At 53.8% G+C, this 19,519-nt stretch overlaps 1 pseudogene; it reads left to right on the forward strand.

Annotated features, from left to right (window-relative positions):
- Positions 1 to 607: 607 nt before the first annotated feature.
- LOC114496928 lies at positions 608 to 19,192 on the forward strand (annotated as a pseudogene).
- The last annotated feature ends 327 nt before the right edge of the window (positions 19,193 to 19,519 follow it).

A 19,519-nucleotide genomic window follows, 5' to 3' on the forward strand; every position in this document is an offset into this window, starting at 1 on the left:
AAGCCTCGTCAGACCAGACCTTGGATTGGGACTAGGCCTTAGCTCACAGTCCAGTGCTTTGCAGACAAAGTGCTAATTTCTTGGCCTGATACTCAGCACATCCCAAGATCCTCTAGTGTCCTCTGCATTGGCTCTGCTATAGCACAACCTCCCTCACTCCCTCAAACTGGACCCTTCTTGTGAGCATGATGCCCTTTTGCCTCTGTTCATACTATTCCTTTTATCCGAACATCATCACTCTCTTCTCAGTCCTTTAAACCCTCTGTCAAATGCCACTTCCTCCAGGAAATCTTCTTTGATCCCTTCAACTCCCCCATGACCTTCCCTTCATCTGAACTCTCTTGAGATCCTTCTGCATTGAAACTTACCCTTTCTGGGGGGCAGGGGAGGTAGAAGAGAGTGTAGGGGGGATAAATGGTGATGGGAGGAGAGTTGACTTGGGGTGGTGAACACACAATGCAGTATACAGATGAAGTGTTATAGAGTCATACACCTGAAACCTATATAATTTTAGTAACCAATGTCAACCCAATAAATTCAATAAAAAGCAAAGAAAAAGTACCTTTCCTGCCCCTTTTGTCTTAATGGTGTGGGGACAGTGGTGGTGATGAGGCAGAAGCCCTACCTTGAGGCTGTGACCTGGAAACTGCAAGACAGCTGCCTGGGCTGGCCCACTGTCTCCTCTGGGCCCACAATTTGTTACATGATGCTAAAACCACTTTTAAAGAAACACGCCCTTTCTGTTTTCAGTTGCTGGTTCTGGATAATTCTTGAGTGTGCCTCAAACCCAAGCCCAAACTGACACCCAAAATACAGAAACTTCTTAATCGAGAGGGAAGAAATTATACAGTTGGTTTTAGAGAAGTGAAAATTATGGAAAAGTACAGTCTCCAAAAGTGTATTGTTGATTACTTGTAAACTATGCAACAAAACAGTTAAACATCATGGTAAAAACAGAAGATTTTGATCAGCATTGAAGAGCAATCCGACCACTCCTACGAGGAAACTCAGCTTGCAGACACCCACCGGAGAGAGACTAAGTTCTGTGAACCTAAATCACAGTGCTCCTGCTCCCAAAGGCCAGAACACAGCGGTGATTTTCCCAGCACCTACCTCTGGACGGTCAACACCCACTTGCTCCTCAAAAAACAGAAACAAAACAAAGAAACACTTCTCTCAACTAAACATGTTGCGTAGAGTGAATTCTCAAGTAATTCAAAGGTGGACTTCAAAAATTTCTTCTTTGTAAAGGGTGAACTACTTAAAGATAAGAAATGTTTAATGCAATTTCCGAAACTAAAATTAGACAGAAAAAATAGCTTTAAAAAAACTTTTATTTATTCTCTAAATACATAAAAACTAGGGTTCAAAAGCCAAGTTTTCTTGGCATCCTTCAGTATTTATGGAGGAAATGCCTCATTAGAATGAATAACTGAAACCTGACTACCTTATAGGATGGTTCTGGGGATCAAAAATATATGAAATTACAAATGAAATATTATAAAATTGTACACCTGAAACCTATACAATTTTATTAACCAGTCACCCCAATAAATTCAATAAAAATTTAAAAAATATATCAAGTTATTGTAAGTACTAAAGACACATATGGACAAAAAAAGAAAAACAAAACAAAACAAAAACAAAACCCCCACAACTTTCCTTTTCTCTACCCCACTCCTCTTTGTAGCCCTACTTCCAGTCAACTAGGAAAACCAGTGAACTCATCCCCCCTTGTACTTAATAGCACAAACCTCCTGAAGATAATATCTCAGTGCAAAGGAAGGGATTCATCTATCCATCCATCCTACATTTGTTGAGTACCTCCTCTGAACACAAATGATGGCATTTCAGGCAGAAAAACACCTGAGTTTAACTAAGATGAAGACCCCAGGAATCACACCAGAAGGGCAACCCTGACTCTACCTGAAATAGAAGACAACATTTGGGGTGTCCAGGTGCAGGCTGGATAGGGCTACTGCTGATGTCACTGGGGCCTCCACCCCTCCAGAGGCTCTACCAGAGTCTGAGACCTCTGCTGGAGAAAGAGCCTCATAGTTTCTCCTCACTCACATAGTAGGGCTCCTGCTTTGTTCTTCCTCCTTCTTTAGACGGAAGTCTAAGAGATTCAGAGGAGGTGGGGGCAGTGCACAGAGGGGGTTTTTTAAAATCCTCAAATGTCTCTTGTCTCCTCCCCCACCGGCTTGCTGGTTGTAACAGTCTGGGCACCAGGGGGCAGCATTGAGCTTCATACAGCCCAGATATCATCGCACTTTCCGCTTTAATCAGATCCACTGTTACCAGTACTTTCTCAGTCAGATCTTTGTTTAAACTCCATTGCGCAGATGGAGAAACTAGAGGGTGGAGAAATAAACATAGGGGACACAGGAATAAGCCGAGTGTTTTGACTTTGGGAAAACATTTGCAGATTTTAGGAGACACAGGATGGAATTCTGTTTTTGGCTGAAATTAGCCTGGATGAAGAGAGCAGCAGATACCGACCTAAAGGACTGAGTCAGTCCCATTCTGGGGCCAGACTCCTGTCCAGGCTGGGCTTTCTCTGCTAACTCTTTAAAAAAAGATTTTATTTTTTTATTTTTAGAGAGAGGGAAGGGACGAAGAAAGAGAAGGAGAGAAACATCAATGGGCGAGAGAAACATGGGTGTTGCCTCTCGCACGCCCCCAATGGGGCCTGACCACACCCATGTGTGGGTGCACATGGGACCTCCAGGAACACGGTTTCTCCTCCTTCTCCCTTTCTCACCCCTAGTACTTCCACTGTGGAGGGCTTGATGTGGCCCTGCCTTCTCTGCAGGCTTGGACAAGTCTTCCAGTCTTTCTAAGCCTCCTTTTTTTTCTTCTGTAAAATGGAAATAATGATGGCATGCCACAGTCTCAGGATGAGACAGGTCCACGAAGGGTGAAGGCCAGGTGGGAGTGAACCTGGGCCCCCCTCGACAGCCTGGTAGTTACTGTGAGGTGAGAGGCCGGCACAGGTCAGGGCGTCTGTGTCCAGCATTCATTGGGAAGAGTCAGATCCCCCTCGGGAAGCCCAAGAGCAATAGAGTGAGAATTTAACTCAGAAACAGGAAAATTCCCAGGGCAAGACGGTTCTCCCAAGGCTGAGGCTGAGGCCCCAGAGTAGGACTTTTGGGAAGAGGGCACCTTGAGTTCTGGTCTTGTGTCTGTGCTGTGGGATGCGTGTGAAACCTGTCTCCTTTCTGGGTCCTGGTTTCCAACTTTGGCTGCAGGGAGAAGGGGTGTCAGCGTCTCCCCCGCCCCCCCCCCCCGCCCATTCATTTCGAAGGCTCTGCTAGTGAGCCTCGCGTTGCTCCCACCGTCTAGGGACTGACTTACTGGCCTCGCCACCCCACCCACTACACTCCCATTTCGTCACCTAAACGGGTCACCAGAGAGCTGGACAGGCGGACCCTGGCGGGGCGCCCCCTCTTTCCTGTGCACTGCCGGACAGCCCGGGCCGGAGCCCGCCCAGAGTCCAGCTCCCTCCCTGGCCACTTGGCCTCCGGCTCAGCGCGTGGGCCGCCCCGCCCGCCGCACCTCCCCCGGCGCCCGCATTAAAGCGCATATGCAAGCCATGAATTATCAACTGAAAGGAGTCAATTACCGGCTCTAAAAACGAGTGTCTGCGCCCTGCGCCCGGAGCGCCCGGGGCCATCCGCCTATTTACGGAGCGATTTCCCCCGCCCGGCCTCGGGAGGGAGAGAGACGGAGCCGGAAACCGGGAGGGAGAGAGATGGAGAGAGAGAGAGACTGAGGGAAAGAGAGCACAGACACGCAGAGACAGGGAGAGAGAGAAACTGGGACGGGAAAGGGAGACAGAGATTAGTGCAGCGTGCAGAGAATCAGAGCAGGCAAAAGCAGCGTGGGTGCCTCTTCTCAGAGCAGCAGAGAGAGGTGAGCCCCCAGGACTTCAAAGGCCCTGTGTTCGCCTCCCCGAGTGTTGGTGTAGGGACCCTAACCCTCCAGGGCTGAGGGAGGCAGCTCTGCGGGCTAGGGCAGTGTAGTTGGCGGATAGATGTGGGACTCAGGAAGTGATAAGGTGGGGAGCACATTTTGCCGAGAGGCCTGTCCTGGAAGGATACTGGGAGCAGGCTGCGGTCTTGTGCCGCGTGAGGTGAGCCGAACAGTGTGACCTTGGGAGGAGGGAGGCGGGTGTGAGGAACAGGAGCAGTGAGGATGGAGCCTGATGTGGGGGAGTCTGTGTGGCCCCTCAGCATTGAGATAGAAATGGTGACCCCTGGGTTCAGGAAGTCCTGTCTGCCCCCCCCCCCCGCCCCCCAGGCTCTCACTCAGGTTGTTTCCTCCTCTGGAAATGCTTTTCCTGCCCGCTCCTACTCATTCTTTGACTCGGCCTCCCCAGCGCTGTGCCTGCCTTAGCCTCAGCGCAAACCCATTCTATTCCGTGATCCAGGCCTGACTGCTCCACCAGACAGTGACTACCACCCCGGGGAGGCCCCTGCCCACCTCAGCCAGTGTTCAGAGGGAGCTGCGTAAGTGTTTGCTGAAAGTATGAATGAAGAAGTGAGTAGGGCTAGAGGGAAACTTTGCCTGGACTGAGGCTCTGTGGCCAAGGCCTGGAGTATGGAGGGAAAGGCCAAGCGTAAAGCACTCTGTGCGGATCGTATGGAAGGCTTCGAGCAACCTCAGTGCTGGGGTGAGGTCATCCTAACCTAGCCAGGCCCTGGCTGTGCAGGGGGTGGGGGAGAGGAGTGGAAGAGCAGGGGCAGAGTAGGCAGGGTCAGGCAGAGAGCTGAGGCCTAGCTCACTAGCACCAGCAAGTTGCTGCCAGAGCCCCCAGTGCTTTGCCAGCAACTGTACTTCAGGGTCCCTGGAATCCTAGGCCTCTCCTGGAGAGGGTGGGGACAGGGAACCCCAGGAACTCTGAGGAAGGAGTGGGTCTAAACTGGGGCAGATTGGGAGGGTATGGGCTTGGGAATCAAATAGTCTTTCTCTTCTAGCTGTGTGACCTCAGGCAAGCCTCTTTGTTAACTTCTAAGTCTCAGGTTCCTAATCTATAAAATGGGGACAGTGCTGTACAATTTTTATGAATGTCCCCGTACCTCATATCTGCATAGCACTTTCCCCAAAAGGAAAAACCCTGCCTGAAGAAGAGTAGCTAGCTAGTCATTGAGGCTTACAAGGTGCTAAGCACTCTGATTAGTGGATTATCTCTCTCCTCCTAACAGCTTTCCTTTCCAAGTTGTGAAGTCACTTTGCAGACAAGGAGACCCAAAGAGGGTCAGGGTGTGGGAAATGGCAGAGTCGAGTTTTGAAGCCATGTCTGACTCCAAAGCTGTGCACCACGGGGTCTCCCAGACTTGGCCCCGTACCCACTGCCCTGTTCCCTCAGCCCTTCCAGTCTGACTGAGCCCAGGTCTACTGAGGGGTTGGCTGAACAGTGGGCAGGATGGGTCAGGTCCAGTGGAGGCAGCCGCTGAGGTCTTGTTCCCACGACGGCGTGGGCTGGGTGGCCTTCCTGACAAGTCTGCAGCTCTGCCGTGCCATTAGCGGGCAGCCAGAGGGGGTGTCTGCAAGCACCATTGCTGGGGTTCCCGCAGCCGCTTGCCTATTAGTGGCTGGTGGCTTCGTAGTGATTTATTGGGGCTTCTTCATTTCCCCTTGGTCTGCTATAAACATATTTATACCACCAGAGTGACCGATAAATTTCCCTTATGAATCCTGTTATCTCCCCCATTAACCATCCGTCACCTTTTATGCGGCCATGATGGGCTGGGCCAGGGCACTGGGGCTGGGTGGGAGGCCTGCTGCCTGAAGCCCTGGGCCCAGTGAACTCTTCACCTCCCCCGATGTTCCCCAGACAGAGCAACCACTGCTGCCTCGGAGCCGCTTCTAGAACGAGGCCTCGGAACAGACTGGACCAGGCGGGCCCTTCGACATGTGTCTTCCTCGTAGGTCTCACAATAAGCAAGTCCCTCTTAGAGTGAACTGTAGCTCTGGCTTTATCTCCGAGCAGGAGTCTTCTGAAGCTGCTGCCACTGCTCTTCTTCCTCTACTTGCCCTCAGCTCTCACCCTCACCCCAAGTGCGGCAGAAAGCTGAGACACAGTGAGGTCTGGTACCAAGGGCCAGATGCCAGCTGGCATTTGCTGAGCACCTCCTCTGTGCCGGTCACTTTACATGCATCATTTCATGTGATTCTCCCCAAATCCTGGAGCCAGACATTTACAGTTCCATTGGCCAGATCAGGAGATAAGGCTCAGAGACACTGAATGAAGAGCCCAAGGTCACTCAGCCAAGGGACAGAGCTGTGACTTGGAGCTTTTCTGGTCCTAAAACTCATGCTTTCAACCGCTGTACTCTACCATCTCTTCAGATGCCCCAGGCTAGGAGGAGTTAATCCAAGAAAGTTCTCCAGCAGAGAGGGCTACAGAGCAGGGGAGGATGGAGAAGAGAGGGGAGGAGATGGGGCCTTAGTGGAAGGCTGACGGGGAGAAGGGGGCATGGCTGTGGAGTGGGGAGTGACCTCCACAGTTGGGGAAACTTGGACAGCAGTTCAGAGTCAGACCCCAAGCTGTTGGGGATGAGGGGCAAGGTCTACAAGAGCGCTAAGGCACCCGCTCTTCCCATATCTGGCAGGACAAGGGCCTGGCACAGGGTCTGGGCTAGCAAACCAGGGTCTGACTCAGATCTTGCCAGCTATGTGACTGGGGAGGACCTGTCTTTCTCTAGGCCTCAGCCTCTGCCTAGACCTGGTCATGGAGTGTTCTGCCCTTTGAGTACCTGATGTATCAGCTTCCTTGGGAGATGGCTGTGTGTATGTAGGATGCCTGGGAGTCTTCTTTCCTCTCCCTTCACCCGCAGCATCAGCTGGCATGGTAAGAGCTCATCTGGAGTAAAGATAACTCACACTCTCCAGACTTAGGTAGACCAGAGTCCCCCGTGATTCCCAGCATTGCTTCTCTGGCCCAAGGAGGATGGACATAAGAGAATGTTACTATCCTCATTTCAAAGATGAGGAAACTTAGGTCCAGAGAGGGAAGGAATCTGAGCAAAGAACTGAGCCCTGGGTTACGATATAGTAACTGAGAGGGGACTCGGCTACATTAGAGCCAAGAGGTAGCAGAGAAGGGCTGAGAAGGGGGTGGAGTGTAGTCTGCTGGGTTTGGGTTGGCCCCAGGTCAAAGGTGACATGCTGAGCTCTCTGAAGGATGTTTAATTTCTTCTGTCTCCAACAACACCATCCTGGGTGGTCTAGGGGCGCCCAGGGCAGAGGGGATTGTGGGCTAACATGTCAAGGAACTTGAAGTCGTCTGACTTCAAGAAGATGTAGCAGGTCATTCTGGCCATTCCCCTGCCTCCCATGGTCCAGAAGGAGTTGCTCTTTGTTACAAGATCTAGTCCATCGACTCCCTGGCTCTCCACACCGTAGCACCTGTGAAAGAGCCATGCTGGAAGGAAGGAGACCTGCTGTGCGGCCTGGAGAAGGTTCTGGCCCTTTCTGAGCCTCACCACTTAGAAAATCTCCAGCTTAGACTCCAAACTCCATGCTACCATATGCCCTGGGGCCATCCCCCGCCCCCACCAGGGGTGGGGACCAGGGCAGAGACAAGCAGGCACCACAGCCAGACACTGGTCATTTCTCCAGTGGCAGTTCACAGCCTTGCTCCCTCTCCTGGTCTCACCTGCTCTTCTTCTCCTCCCTCAGTTTGCCCTCTCTGTCCTACCAACTGTCTGTTTGTCTTTCCCTCTCTGTGCTGGCAGCCCCCTCCCCTGTGTCCTCTCCTCTCTGCAAGGTTGGAGGGAGGGGTAGAGCAGGGAGTGTGTGTGTATGAGAGAGTGCGCAAGAGCTCCCTCCCTCTCCCTTTCTGCCCCCTCCTGCTCTCTCCTTCTCCCACACTCACACACACTCTCTCTCTTAGTCATTTTCAATGTCATAAATTTCCACGTCTCCTTCCTCTACTTGGCTATTACCTGCGCCTCCGTCACCAGCCCTGCTCTCGCTCCCAGATGGGCTAGGCCATCTCCGCTCTGCAAATGACTCAGGGAGAGAGAGGCAGGGAAGGAGGGAGAGAAAGGAGCAGAAAGAGACGAAGAGAGATTGAGAGAGAAAGCCAGAGAGCAGAAGACAAGAGACTGAAGCAGAAAGGGGGTAATAAGCAGCCCCAGAGAGGCCTCGGTCCTCTCCTCCTGCCTCCTTCACATACAAAGGTGGCTGCCACCGGGGAGACTGCCCACACTGGGCAAGAACAGCGGTGCTGAGTCTGGGGGATGGTGTCAGATCACCCAGCACCCCCTACCCTCAAGGAGCTTGCTGCAAGTCCTTCCTCCACTCGTGTTTCCTAAGGGCCTCTCCATGTGTCAGCCCTGTGCTAGTGGTGAACCAGATACCTGGTATTCCTCTCTCCTTTGGCTAAGCCTAGGGGGCTAAAGACAGGGAGGTGAGGTCGCCACAGTGTGCTGGGACCTCCTGGGGACACTGGTGAGGTGGGGATGGGATATAGTTTCAGAGTTCCCAGGATTGAAAGTGGGCCGCCCTGGTAGCTGTGCCACTGGCTCCTACACAGAGCTCTTTCCTAGACAGGGCCTTCTCACCATCAGCACGCTGCTCCCTCCCCCACCCCGTCTTCATGGGAGCCCTAAGCTTCCTCAGCACTGGTTCCTCAGAGAACAGCAGGGCCCTGGGAAGATGGGTTGGGGGGGTGGGGTGGGGGGGTGGGGGGGGTGTCTGGGAGAGAGTGCGAGTTTCCAGAGAAGCCCATGGTTGGAAAGTAAGGCAGAGGGAGGATCTGGGTGGGGGTGGAGTGGCAGAATGGGGACAGCATGGACAGGGAACCCAAGCACCCCAAGATGCTGCCAGGAGGGACTCCATGAAGCAGGAGCTGGTGGTGTCGCGGGTGTTAATGACAGTGTGTGTGGGAGCTGCTGCTGGTGCTGGGAGGACATGGACCCCGGGCCTGGGGCTAACACCAGCGCCTCCTGGATGGTCTCCTGCTATACTCTCAGCATTTCCAATTCCTTTGAAAAACGGAGTGACACAGTCTTGTCTTGATATTGGGAATTCAGCCTGCAGTCCTCATACAAGGTTTTCCTTGGCCAAAACCCACACGTGAAGTTCTTCTACCTATGGGTAAACACACACACACACACACACACACACACACACACACTCTCTCTCTCTCTCTCTCTCACCACAGGAGCCCTCGTGCCCATGCACAGAGTGGCCTAAACTAAGCCCCACTCACACACATGCACCGAATCCCCAGGGAGGTACACCACCAAGGCACACGGGAGGACACGTCCAGTTACCCACATTCCTGCACACACTGGACACAGCCTCAGAGATTTATGGTTGAACAGATATGCGCCACACACACCCTTCCAAATGCGTGCCTATATGTTCAGACACAGTCATAAAAACCAACATAATTAACCATCCGTGGAGAGACACCTGTTCACTTGCTTACTGACCCGGGAGTCCACACTATGGAGTGGCAGCCTGGGCTCTGAGCTGCCCTCCGGCGGGGGATGCACCGTGCTGCTGAGTGATCCACACTCTCATCCTGCCTCATCCCTGCACCTCCCCTGCTCCACTGTTCCAATCCTCCTGGTCTTGTGAGAGGCTCAGGCTCCAGCAGACTCAAACTGTGGCCAGAGGCAGGGCTCAGCTGGAACTGGGGTCAGGCCTTTGTGGTCAAGGTCAAGGTTTACTGGGTGACTGGGGTCAGACTCATCTGGAACCAAGGTCAAAGGTCAGTTAGGGACTAAGATTTTGTTGATGTCCCTTGTCTCTGCTCACAGGTGTACCTCCCATACGTGCCATCCCAAGAAGCTGCTGGTGGAAGGAGACTCCAGGTCCTCGTCGCATGTGGGCCTCCGCAGCGGTGGAGGGTGGGGGGGGGCAGGTGGGGGGCCGTGCTGGGCAGATAGCTGTGAGGTACGTTTCCATCTCCGCGGGTCGGGCAGGCGAAGCCATTTCCAATCTGCTCTCTATCATTTTCAATATCATTAATCCCAGACACTCTATTTTCCATGCCTGCGCAGCCAGGCCCCCGAGTGTGCGCCGTGTAAAGTGACACATATTCATCACCGGCTCGTGGCGCCGGCGCCGACGCTGATACAATATTAGTGTTGCCCCCCCGCCCCCCGCTCCGGGCCCGCTCCGCCCGGCTCCCCGATGGCACGAATCCATCACCTGGAGCCCATGTCACTTCCCCCAGCAGCCACATTTGTTTGGGCACTTAGGAGGTAATTGTGGCACATTAGCTGGGGTGGGGAAGGGCCCCGGGCCCCCGGGAGGAGGGGAGGCGGAGGCCCAAGCCCATCCTGGCCTGGTGCTGCTTCCAGACTTGGGCTTGGGTCCCAGAAAACTGGGTTCCTGCTCAGCCTCGGAGGGGGTGGTTCAAAGAAGGACCTCATGTAGGAGAGGCCACCTTGGACCCCAGCAGGAAGTCTTAGAAGAGTTCCTCAGCTTCCCCATGAGCCCCAACATTAGGACTTGGTCTAGGGGGCCCAAAGCTTGGAGGTGATTAATGGCTTCGAAACCTTTTCTTGCCAACTAGTCTATATCCCAGCACCGAAGCTCAGGATCTGGCAAGACCAGCCCTCCTGGCTCCATTTTAAGTCCCATATGGGAAAAGGAGGTGGGGAGAACAAGAGGGAGCAGACAGTGCCCAGCCCTCGGGTGCTCAGCTGTGACGGAAAACCTGGCTCTGCTCTGGGAACCAGATCTGAGAGGGGTGACGTGGCTGAGCCCTCGAGAGCCCTGTCTGAGTCCCGGTGGAGGGCACCCGGCTTGAGCAGTAGTCAGTGGCCCAGAGCAGAGTGCTTTTGGGAAGACTGCCTGGAGGTGGTGAGCCAGACACAGAGACAGCCTCTGGACACTGGGAGGTCCAGAGTGGTTACAGTGGAGGGAGGAGCAGCAGCCGGGGTCACTGATCTTGGCAGAGGCCAGGCTCGGCTGGGACATGGGTTCTCCCTCCTCAGTCCGCAGGGCTAACACCCATTAACCTCGTCAGCAGACAAATTGCCCGTCTTGTCAAATTCCCATTTAAAATGCAAACTCGATTTGACAGAGTAAACCGACCGGAGGTGGGAGCGGATAATCCAGTGGAAGCTCATTAGCAGGACCCAATGAGAGGGGCCTGCTGAGACAGCCTAACAAACCTGCAGTGATGAACTTCCCAGCCTTTCAACATCCCACCACCCACTCAATAACCCACCTCCCTCAAGGAGTCTGGGGACCCTAGCTGCCTATTACCACCTCTGAGAAGGTGCATCCAGGAGCTGTGGAAGCAGAAAGAGCTGAGAACCAGCTTCCGCCCCTCTGACTACCCACTCAATGGCCTCAGACAGCAGCAACAACAGCTCTGTTCCCCCACCCCCAGCCCAGTTTCCACTGGGACACTGCATGTGTATTCTCCTACGTGGCCTTCACTCTAGGGGCCCTAGAAGTTGGCGTTATTTACTCATTTACAAATGGGAAACTTGGGACTCCTGGAGGCTGCTCAGCTAGCAACAGGCAGGCAGAACTTGGTTTGAACGCTAGCCCATCAGACTGCAACAGTCCCACTGGTAACTGCTGTGCGACTCAGTCTTCCTGGACTGTAAATGGTTGTTCTGCCCCCTCTGCTTCTCTGGGTTCAGTGCTGCCACTAGCTGTGTCTTGAGGCAGGTGAAGGTCCTGTCTGCCTGGCCACTCCTGTTCTGTGCTGCAGCCGGGCTGCTGCTACCTGTTTCTAATAGTTGGAAAAACCTACAATTAAGAAGGCACCAATAGCCAGTGCACTGTCACTACCCCTTGTCTCCCTCGGGCACCCCCAGCTGGGGCCCTCACAGGTGCAGTGGAGCCCTGCCACCACAGGAGGTGCTGTGCTGCCCAGTGCACTGGGGGCCAGTGCGAGGTGACCTTGGGCAAGTGTCCTCTTTGGGTCTCATCACCTGGCCTGTTGTTGGCATCATAGCAAGAGCCTTTTCACCCCCGGTTTCTGTCCACCCTGCTGCCAGTCCTTCACAGGCACCAGTGCAATTGCTCTGAATCCTACTGCTTTTTCATCTTGACTCCTTACTGATTCTCTCAAGTCCAAATTCCTCAGCTGTAATTCAAGGCTCTTAACAATCTGGCCTCAGTTTACCCTTCTGATCTTTCATGGCACAGAGTATCCTGAACTCTCCTGTCTCTCTGCACGTGCCTGGCAGTGAATTACTCTCATATCCTTGTCTGGCACCACCTCTAGACTCCACACCCACCCTAAGAAATCCTCTTCTTTTTGAGCCCCTCTCTGCCCTCCCATCCTCACCTGGTTCTAGCAGTGAGCTGGAAGAGGTCCCTATGAGACTGGATCCTGCCTGGGAGTGGGGGGCTGCAGAGAAGAAGAGACTGGGGGCTGTTCCTGGCTCTCTCCAGTTGTCTGAGCAGCCATCCTCTGAGCCTGGCCTAATTCCCTTCAGAGCCCCGCTCCCATCTTCAGGGTGGTGCTTAGGAGCTGAGAGCCCGACGTTAATGCCTAAGAAAGTCGTGGGTGGATTAGAAAGCGAGGGGGATTAGGGCCTGCCAGAGCTGGTGGCTGATGCAGGAGCAGAGCCCCTCCTCCAGAGGAAGAGGAGGCTAATCCTGCTTAGCAACTCAGAAGCCAGCAGTGTGGGGGTGGGGGGGTTCTTCCCATCCACTCGCTGAGGCAGGCACAGCATAAAGAAGACTCATCTACCCCCTCTATCCTCTCTGTTCTACAAACTTTTGGTCCACTGGGGTCCCCCAAACATCTCTGCCTTGTCCCCCACACTGCCCCAGCCCTTCATGTGACCCCAAGCCTTCTTATCCTGCTGTGTTCATCCAAGCTGTCCTGTCTGGGCACCCCCCACCCCAAGTTTTATAACTACCCACCTCCATGAACTGAGCCATCCTACCAAGATTCCTAGTGCCCCATCCATCCATGCTGCCCAGAACATCCATTGTGGATGCTGTGGGGCTGCCCAGGTCCTCCTTGAGGGCTGAGGCACTTGTTCCTGCACCTGCTGCAGCACTGGCCACTGGTGACACCCTTTTCAAGTTCCTCCCCCTGGGGAACTACCCTCAGCTGCTTCTCCCAGGGTTTATGCCCTCTCCCTAGGGGCAGTCTACAGGATGGCTGGTCAATGTAGGAGAACAAAGGTCTGACCCGTCTACCCTAGCCTGGGACAAGTCTGAAGGCTATCCCAGGACCACAGCTTCCTGTGAGCTTGGTTGAGGCCGCTGTTGCAACTGCACCACAGTCGGACTCTCCCTCTACATAGTCCTGCTCCCCAGCTGCTTCCCAATAAGCCGCCTGCACACTCCCACCCTGATTTCTGCAAGAAGTCTCACCCTTCACTTTCTAAGTCCCAAGGTCGAGGACGGAAGATTAGGTTGATCAGCGAAGGACCTGGATTCGGGAGCTCCTGATCTAGATGCCAGCACAGCCCCACAAGGACCTGCACTTCCTTCCCTGGGGATTAATCCTCAGGGCCCCTCTCTGGACTGGGTGGGGGGGAGAGGGCCTGCCCTGGAGACCCAGTCTGGGGTCCTGGTTGGAAGCAAGAAGCCGATTCTGTCTTGGGAACTGACTGAAGAAAGAGAAGAATGCTGGTCCTGTGGGCCTGGTCTTAGAGAAGAAGCAGAACTCTGCATTGGGGGCCCAGTCCGAGGGAGAAGGAAGAACCCCACATTAGGAGCTGAGTCTGCGGAAGCAGACTGGGCTCTGGACCAAGAAAAGAGGCAGACTGCCTAGACTGCCTGCTCTGCTGACCTCCACCCGCCCCACTGTCCATCCAGTCTTCCCTCGCCAGGCCTGGCTCTGTCTCCAAGGAGCCGGCCAGCCAGTGTGATGCCCAAAGGTGGGAGGTCTGGGTTCCTAAGCTAATGACAGGAGTGTGTGAGAAGAACAGGAAGGACCCCACTACAGTGACTCCTTAGATCCATTGGGTTTAAAGCTGTGGCACATAGGGAATACACAGCATTCTGGGCACAGGGCCTGAGAAATTCTGGTCCCAGGGTCACTTGAGAGCAGGGCAGGAAATCGGACAGCTTGACCCTTGAGAGTCAGTTTGGGATTCGGGGGTCAGTTGAAGGGGACCACTCCCACTCTGTTCCCTATCTTTGATAGACAAATGCTAATGACATTACCAGCGATTGACCAGAAACGAATAAATAATTCAGTCTGGCCTGAAAATGGGAGAAAAGTACTTAAATGCTATTGACAAGCCAGTCCCTGGCCTCATTACCCATGCAGACTCAGGCCTCCACATCGACCATGTCCCCCGATTCCTTCAAACCCCACTGTGGGCAGCCTCAGGCCTCCCTCCCACCATCCTGACCCAAGCTGTGTGTATAGACGGTGACCTAAGGAGAGTGGGTGGAGGGCTGAAGATTATGGCTAGAGGTACCCCCAGAAAGGGCAGCAGTCCCCTGAGTCCTTCCCCATTCCCCAACCACTTGCAGTGGCTTCTGTTCACAGGAAGGGTATTCCCGGCCAGTCCCTCCCCAGCCCAGCCCCAGGTGTGCATACATGGTGGGGATGGGCACAGGCGTGCACTCTGCACGCAGAGCCCAGCAGCTGCTGCATCCTCTTCTAGGACAAGAAGAGTGGTGGCCCCGGGGGCGGCTGTCAGTCACTGTGCTCTCAGGGAATACAAACTCATTAAATGTTTCCCCGCCTTGTCACAGGGGCCTGAGTCCCCGAGTCAGGCCTGAGGAGGAGGAGGGAGAAAAAAACAAATGTGCAGCTGATCCTTTAAAAGCACATCCTGTATTTCCGACCCCTGGAGAAGAGAAGGGGATTATGGAGGGTGGGGATTACCCGTGGAAGGGCCTCACAGTGGATTCCTCAGAGTTTCCAGCTACTGTAGCACACTGAGCTCCCCCAAGTAGCAACTCTGCAAATAAAACCTTTTCATGTTCTCAGAGAGCCTCCGTCTTTCTTCCTTAGCTGCCTGGGCCCGACTCCCCTCCTTGGTGCTTCCTTAGGCATCATCTGGTCTCCGTAGAGACCATTCTTCCTCTGACTCCTTCCCTGCTGCCAACACATTTGTGCCAGAGTCATAGAGTCTCCGTGAGGTTCTTCAGGAGCCAACAAGGCTCACTGGTTAGAGAACAGGGAGAGTCAGAGATCCTAGCCCAGTGGACAAGCTGCCTCCTTCTGGATGGCTCCTAGCTGGACTCAGGGGTGAGGAGTTTGGGAGGGAGGGCTGAGACCTGGGCCTGGAGGTGCAGGATGCTCCAGTGGGTGTGAAGGGCGTGGGCCACAGAGTCCACTTCACCTCAGTCCAGCAAATAATAGTTCTAAAAGGACCCCATCCCTGTGTGAGCCAAATGATCTATCTGCTCCTGAGTGTGGGCAGAGGCCCTGTTGACCCCCCAACCCATTACCTATCCCTGGTAGCCAGACTTATCTCCTTACTCCTTTTTAGAGACCAGACCCCCACCCTGCAGGGTTTGAGTGGGGTTCGCCAGTCCTGCCCCCTTCCTGGCTTCCCTGCTGCCTGCTAGAACCCTGCCCCCACTAGGGCTTGACCCCATAATGTCCCAGAACCAGCCTCTCCCTTCCACCCCTCCCCCCAAGTCCAAGGACTCTGCAGCTTTTCTGTGCACACTGAAGTGGGTTAGAAAACTCCATTCCTGTTCATAAGGCTCTTCCTCCTGGTGTCTGGCCCCTCCCCCTGGAGACCCATGGGGAGTTATTTATCCGGATCCACTGGCTCTCCTCAGCACAAACATTTGCAGGAGCATTAACAAGCCTAAAACCCAATTAGCCTTCCATTACTCAGGCCTCGGTTAGATTTTCTGTGATGGGGACAGGGGTAAGAAGCACGTATGAGCACTTCGGGGCACTGCTTGGGTGGCAGCCCCCTCCTTCCTATGGGTCGACCCCCTACCCTGCACCACTCCTCCTGTCCCAGCCAGTCTGCCCCTCACCTCTCTCCCTTCGGCCCTACGCTGCCTTCTTTCCTTCCTCCTTACGCTCCCTTCCTGACCTCTGTTCCTTTCTCATCCCTCTTTAAAAATTATTATTCTTAAATGTATAATAATATACGATTTGAAAAAAAAACTCATTATAAAAACATAATGTTAGCCCTGGCTGGCATAGCTCAGTGGATTGAGAGCGGGCTGCGAACCAAAGTGTCACAGGTTCGATTCCCAGCCAGGGTACATGCCTGGGTTGCAGGCCATGACCCCCAGCAACTGCACAGTGATGTTTCTCTCTCTCTCTCTCTCTCTCCCTCCCTTCCTTCTCTAAAAATAAATAAATAAAATCTTAAAAAAACCAAAAACATAATGCAGAAAAATACAAACAGAAAAGCTAAATCTCCCCCAACCCCACCCTTTGATCCCATTGACAGTAATTGGGGGTTCTCCTTCTTTCCAGACACTTTATGCTATGCAATTAACCCCCCCTCCACAGTTTTAAGTGTTTTTTTAAAAAACGTTTCAAATAGGGACCCTATTCATACTCTTTAGTGACCTAGTCTATTCACAGAACAATGTATCAGCTGCATCTTTCCATGTAAGCACACACAGACCTACCTACTTCCTCCCTCTTCCTGGGTACCTAGTATTCCACAGTGAGGCTGCAGTATACGGTGTTCAGCCAGTCTTTTCTTGATGGACACTGAGTTGTTTCCAGGGTTTACAGTGACAGGCATCATTGCAGTGACCACCTCTCCTCACACTGCTGTGAACAGAGGCCAGCGTTGATGGGGACAGATGCCTACAAGAGGATTTGTTTGGGAATGCATATTTAAAATTTTGATGATTATTGCTATGCCCTTCACCTCCAGAACCTCCAAGTATGGCCAATTTGTACTCCCAAATCTCCATTTCATCAGCACTTGGTATTATCTTCAAAGATCTTTTTTCAACCAAATAGGGAAAATGACATCGTATTATTTAATTTGTAGTTCTCTTTCCCCTCACTTTCTCCCTTCCCCTCTCATTTACTTCCATGTCTTACTTCCTTCTCTTCCTGAGTTCCATTCCATTCTTTTCTCACTCTCTGTCTGTCTCTGTCTCTCTCCTTTTATTCCTGCTTCCTTCCCCCCTTCCACGGCATCTTTCTGTTCTCTTCCCCACATCGCATCCCTCTCCTTTCCCCTCCTCCCTTGGTTCTACAGTCCTGGGGGAGGGGCATCCGGAGAAGCTATTAGCTCTGCCCCCCTAATACTCTGAGTCCCTCTCGCCTCTTAACACCTCCTTGAGCCTGGGCCTCTAAGCTCCATCTCCCTCTCGTCTCCCTCTAATCACTGAGGCTTATTTCTGATTTTTTGAAGTGACAAGGAGCTGGGTTTGGGGGGAGGGGGACTGTCAGCCAGCATCTCCTAGGACTGAGGGAAGGAAGGATGCTGGGAGGGAGGCTTGGTCACGGGATATGGAGACCTCAGTGAGGCCCTCCTCACTCTATATAGACCCAAATTCTCCAGCCCCTTTTGCTTTGGCTTGCGGTGCACATACTTCCACCTCAGGCTGGCTTATTGGCCATTTTTCTCTAGTTCCTCTTCTGAAGGGAAAGTGACTCCCTAACTTCCCCCAAGGGAGCTCCTGTGGACAGAGCCTCAGTACTCTACTGCCCTCCTCCTCATCCCCCCCTGGCACCACCCTGCCACCCCATCTCCCTCTGCCCTACCCCTCTGATCCTGAAGGTGGGAAATGCCTCCACTGCTGCAGACCCCTTGTCTCTTGTTTCCTACGCTATGGAAATCCTGGTCCCCCCTCCCCTGTCCCAAATCCATTCCTCCAAGGGCTCAGTGAATCAGCATAAATTTAATTAAGGACAGCAGCAAATCTCTTGTCACTTTAAAGACATTTAACATTTAAAATATGTGCTGAGAGTAGTGGTCTCAAGAGAGGTGGAAGGAGGGGTGCCAGAACAAATTTCAGTGGGTTACTCTTGAGCAACTTCTAGCCCTGCTGTGTGACCCTCAGTGCTTCCCTTGGTGTCTCTGAGCCTTTCCTCATCAGCCCCCAGAACTTCTACAAGGCTCAGCAGGAGTAAGCTCGCTCCTGCCTGGGAGTGTTCTCCCAGTGCTAATTTAATTATGCGGCCTAACTGGGCCCAGGCTGGGAAGGTGGTTAATGGCAGCTGCGGAGACAGTGAGTAATCAAGAATTAATTAAGCGTTTCTGGGGATTCCAGAGTCTGGGCCAGGGATTCCCGGGAGCTTGGCTATGGCTGGATGAGATATGGGACCCCTCCAGCTCCCACCTTGCCCTGCCCCTTCCTCCTCAGCAGTGGGGGAGGCAGCAGGCCCTAGCTCCAGGAAGGCTCTGGGTCCCTGATTGGTGGGATATGGAACCACACAGGGACTAGCCCTGATGGGCCAAGCTAGGCACCAGCAGTGGGGTGGGTTGTGTGGGGCTGGACAGGTGCCTGTGCCAGTGGGTCTGTCTGGACATTTCTGTTAAGGGCTCAGCCTGTGTGGAGGTTGGGGCTCAGTCTAGGCTGGGCAGGGTGGCAAAGGAAATGTGCCTCTGGGCTTTGGAGCAAGGCAGCCCTGTGCTTCACTCTCACCTTTATTTCTTGTCAATCGTGTGCCCAGGAGCCTTCCCACTGCCCCACTACCTTTGCCTCTGCCCCAGTGCCTGTCCTCTGGCCCTCCTCCATGGAGCGGGTTCCTTCATAGCATTCACTGTCCAGGTAAACACCCCTGTCCTTGAGAGGAACCACTCAGTTGAATTTACCTCCCCAGCTCCTAGTCACTATTGCATTACTTTATCTCATTGTCTGTTCTTGCATTTCTTTACTTGTTTCTTGTGTACCTACCTGCCTCCTTCACCAGAATAAAGTTCCAAGAGGAGGTACAGACCTGTCGGTCTGGTTCACAGCTGGGTCGCCAGAACCCGAAACAGCACTGGGCCTATAGGAGGCAAGCAATCCCTCTGAACAGTTTCCTTACCTGTAAAATGGGGACATTAATACTCTGCAGGCTCTCAAGTTGTGAGGGGGGTTTAAAGCAAAGACTCAGGAAGCACTGAGCACCGTGCCTGCCCCATACCGCGCCAATAATGGTGGTCATGACATGATCGACACCGTCAGGGTCGTCCTGGTCGTCACCATCATCATCACTGGCGAATTTCATGCTCCAGCCTCCCGGGCCAAGGACAGGGCTGCGGGGTGGAAGACGCCCGCCGACCCCGCCGTGGGCCCCCCGCTCCTTCCCAGGCGCCCCCGCGCCGCCGGCGCTTTGAAGTCCCAATCCGGCAAATAGAGTCAATCAATTATGAAGGGAACAATCTGGCGGCCCCTCGGGGAGCGGCGGCGGAGCGATCCCGGGGGATTAGGCCGCAAATCGCGCTGAGCCTCCCTAAGTGACAGCGAGAGAATCGCGCGCGCGGCGGCGGGAGCGGGAGGGAGTGCGGCCGCTAACCCGATTATGCAGATCCGCGGGGGGCGCGGATTAGGCCGCGGGGGCGGCTGCGCCCTAAGCGGCTCCTGGATTTGGGAAAAGTTTACTCAGGCGGAGGGGGCGGGTACTCCCTGGGCGGGCGGCTCGCACGGCGCCCAGCTGAGTGAATGGAAGGCGATCGGCCCGGGA

Source organism: Phyllostomus discolor, chromosome 5 (genome assembly GCF_004126475.2).
Source record: "Phyllostomus discolor isolate MPI-MPIP mPhyDis1 chromosome 5, mPhyDis1.pri.v3, whole genome shotgun sequence".
Classification (NCBI taxonomy): Eukaryota; Metazoa; Chordata; class Mammalia; order Chiroptera; family Phyllostomidae; genus Phyllostomus; species Phyllostomus discolor.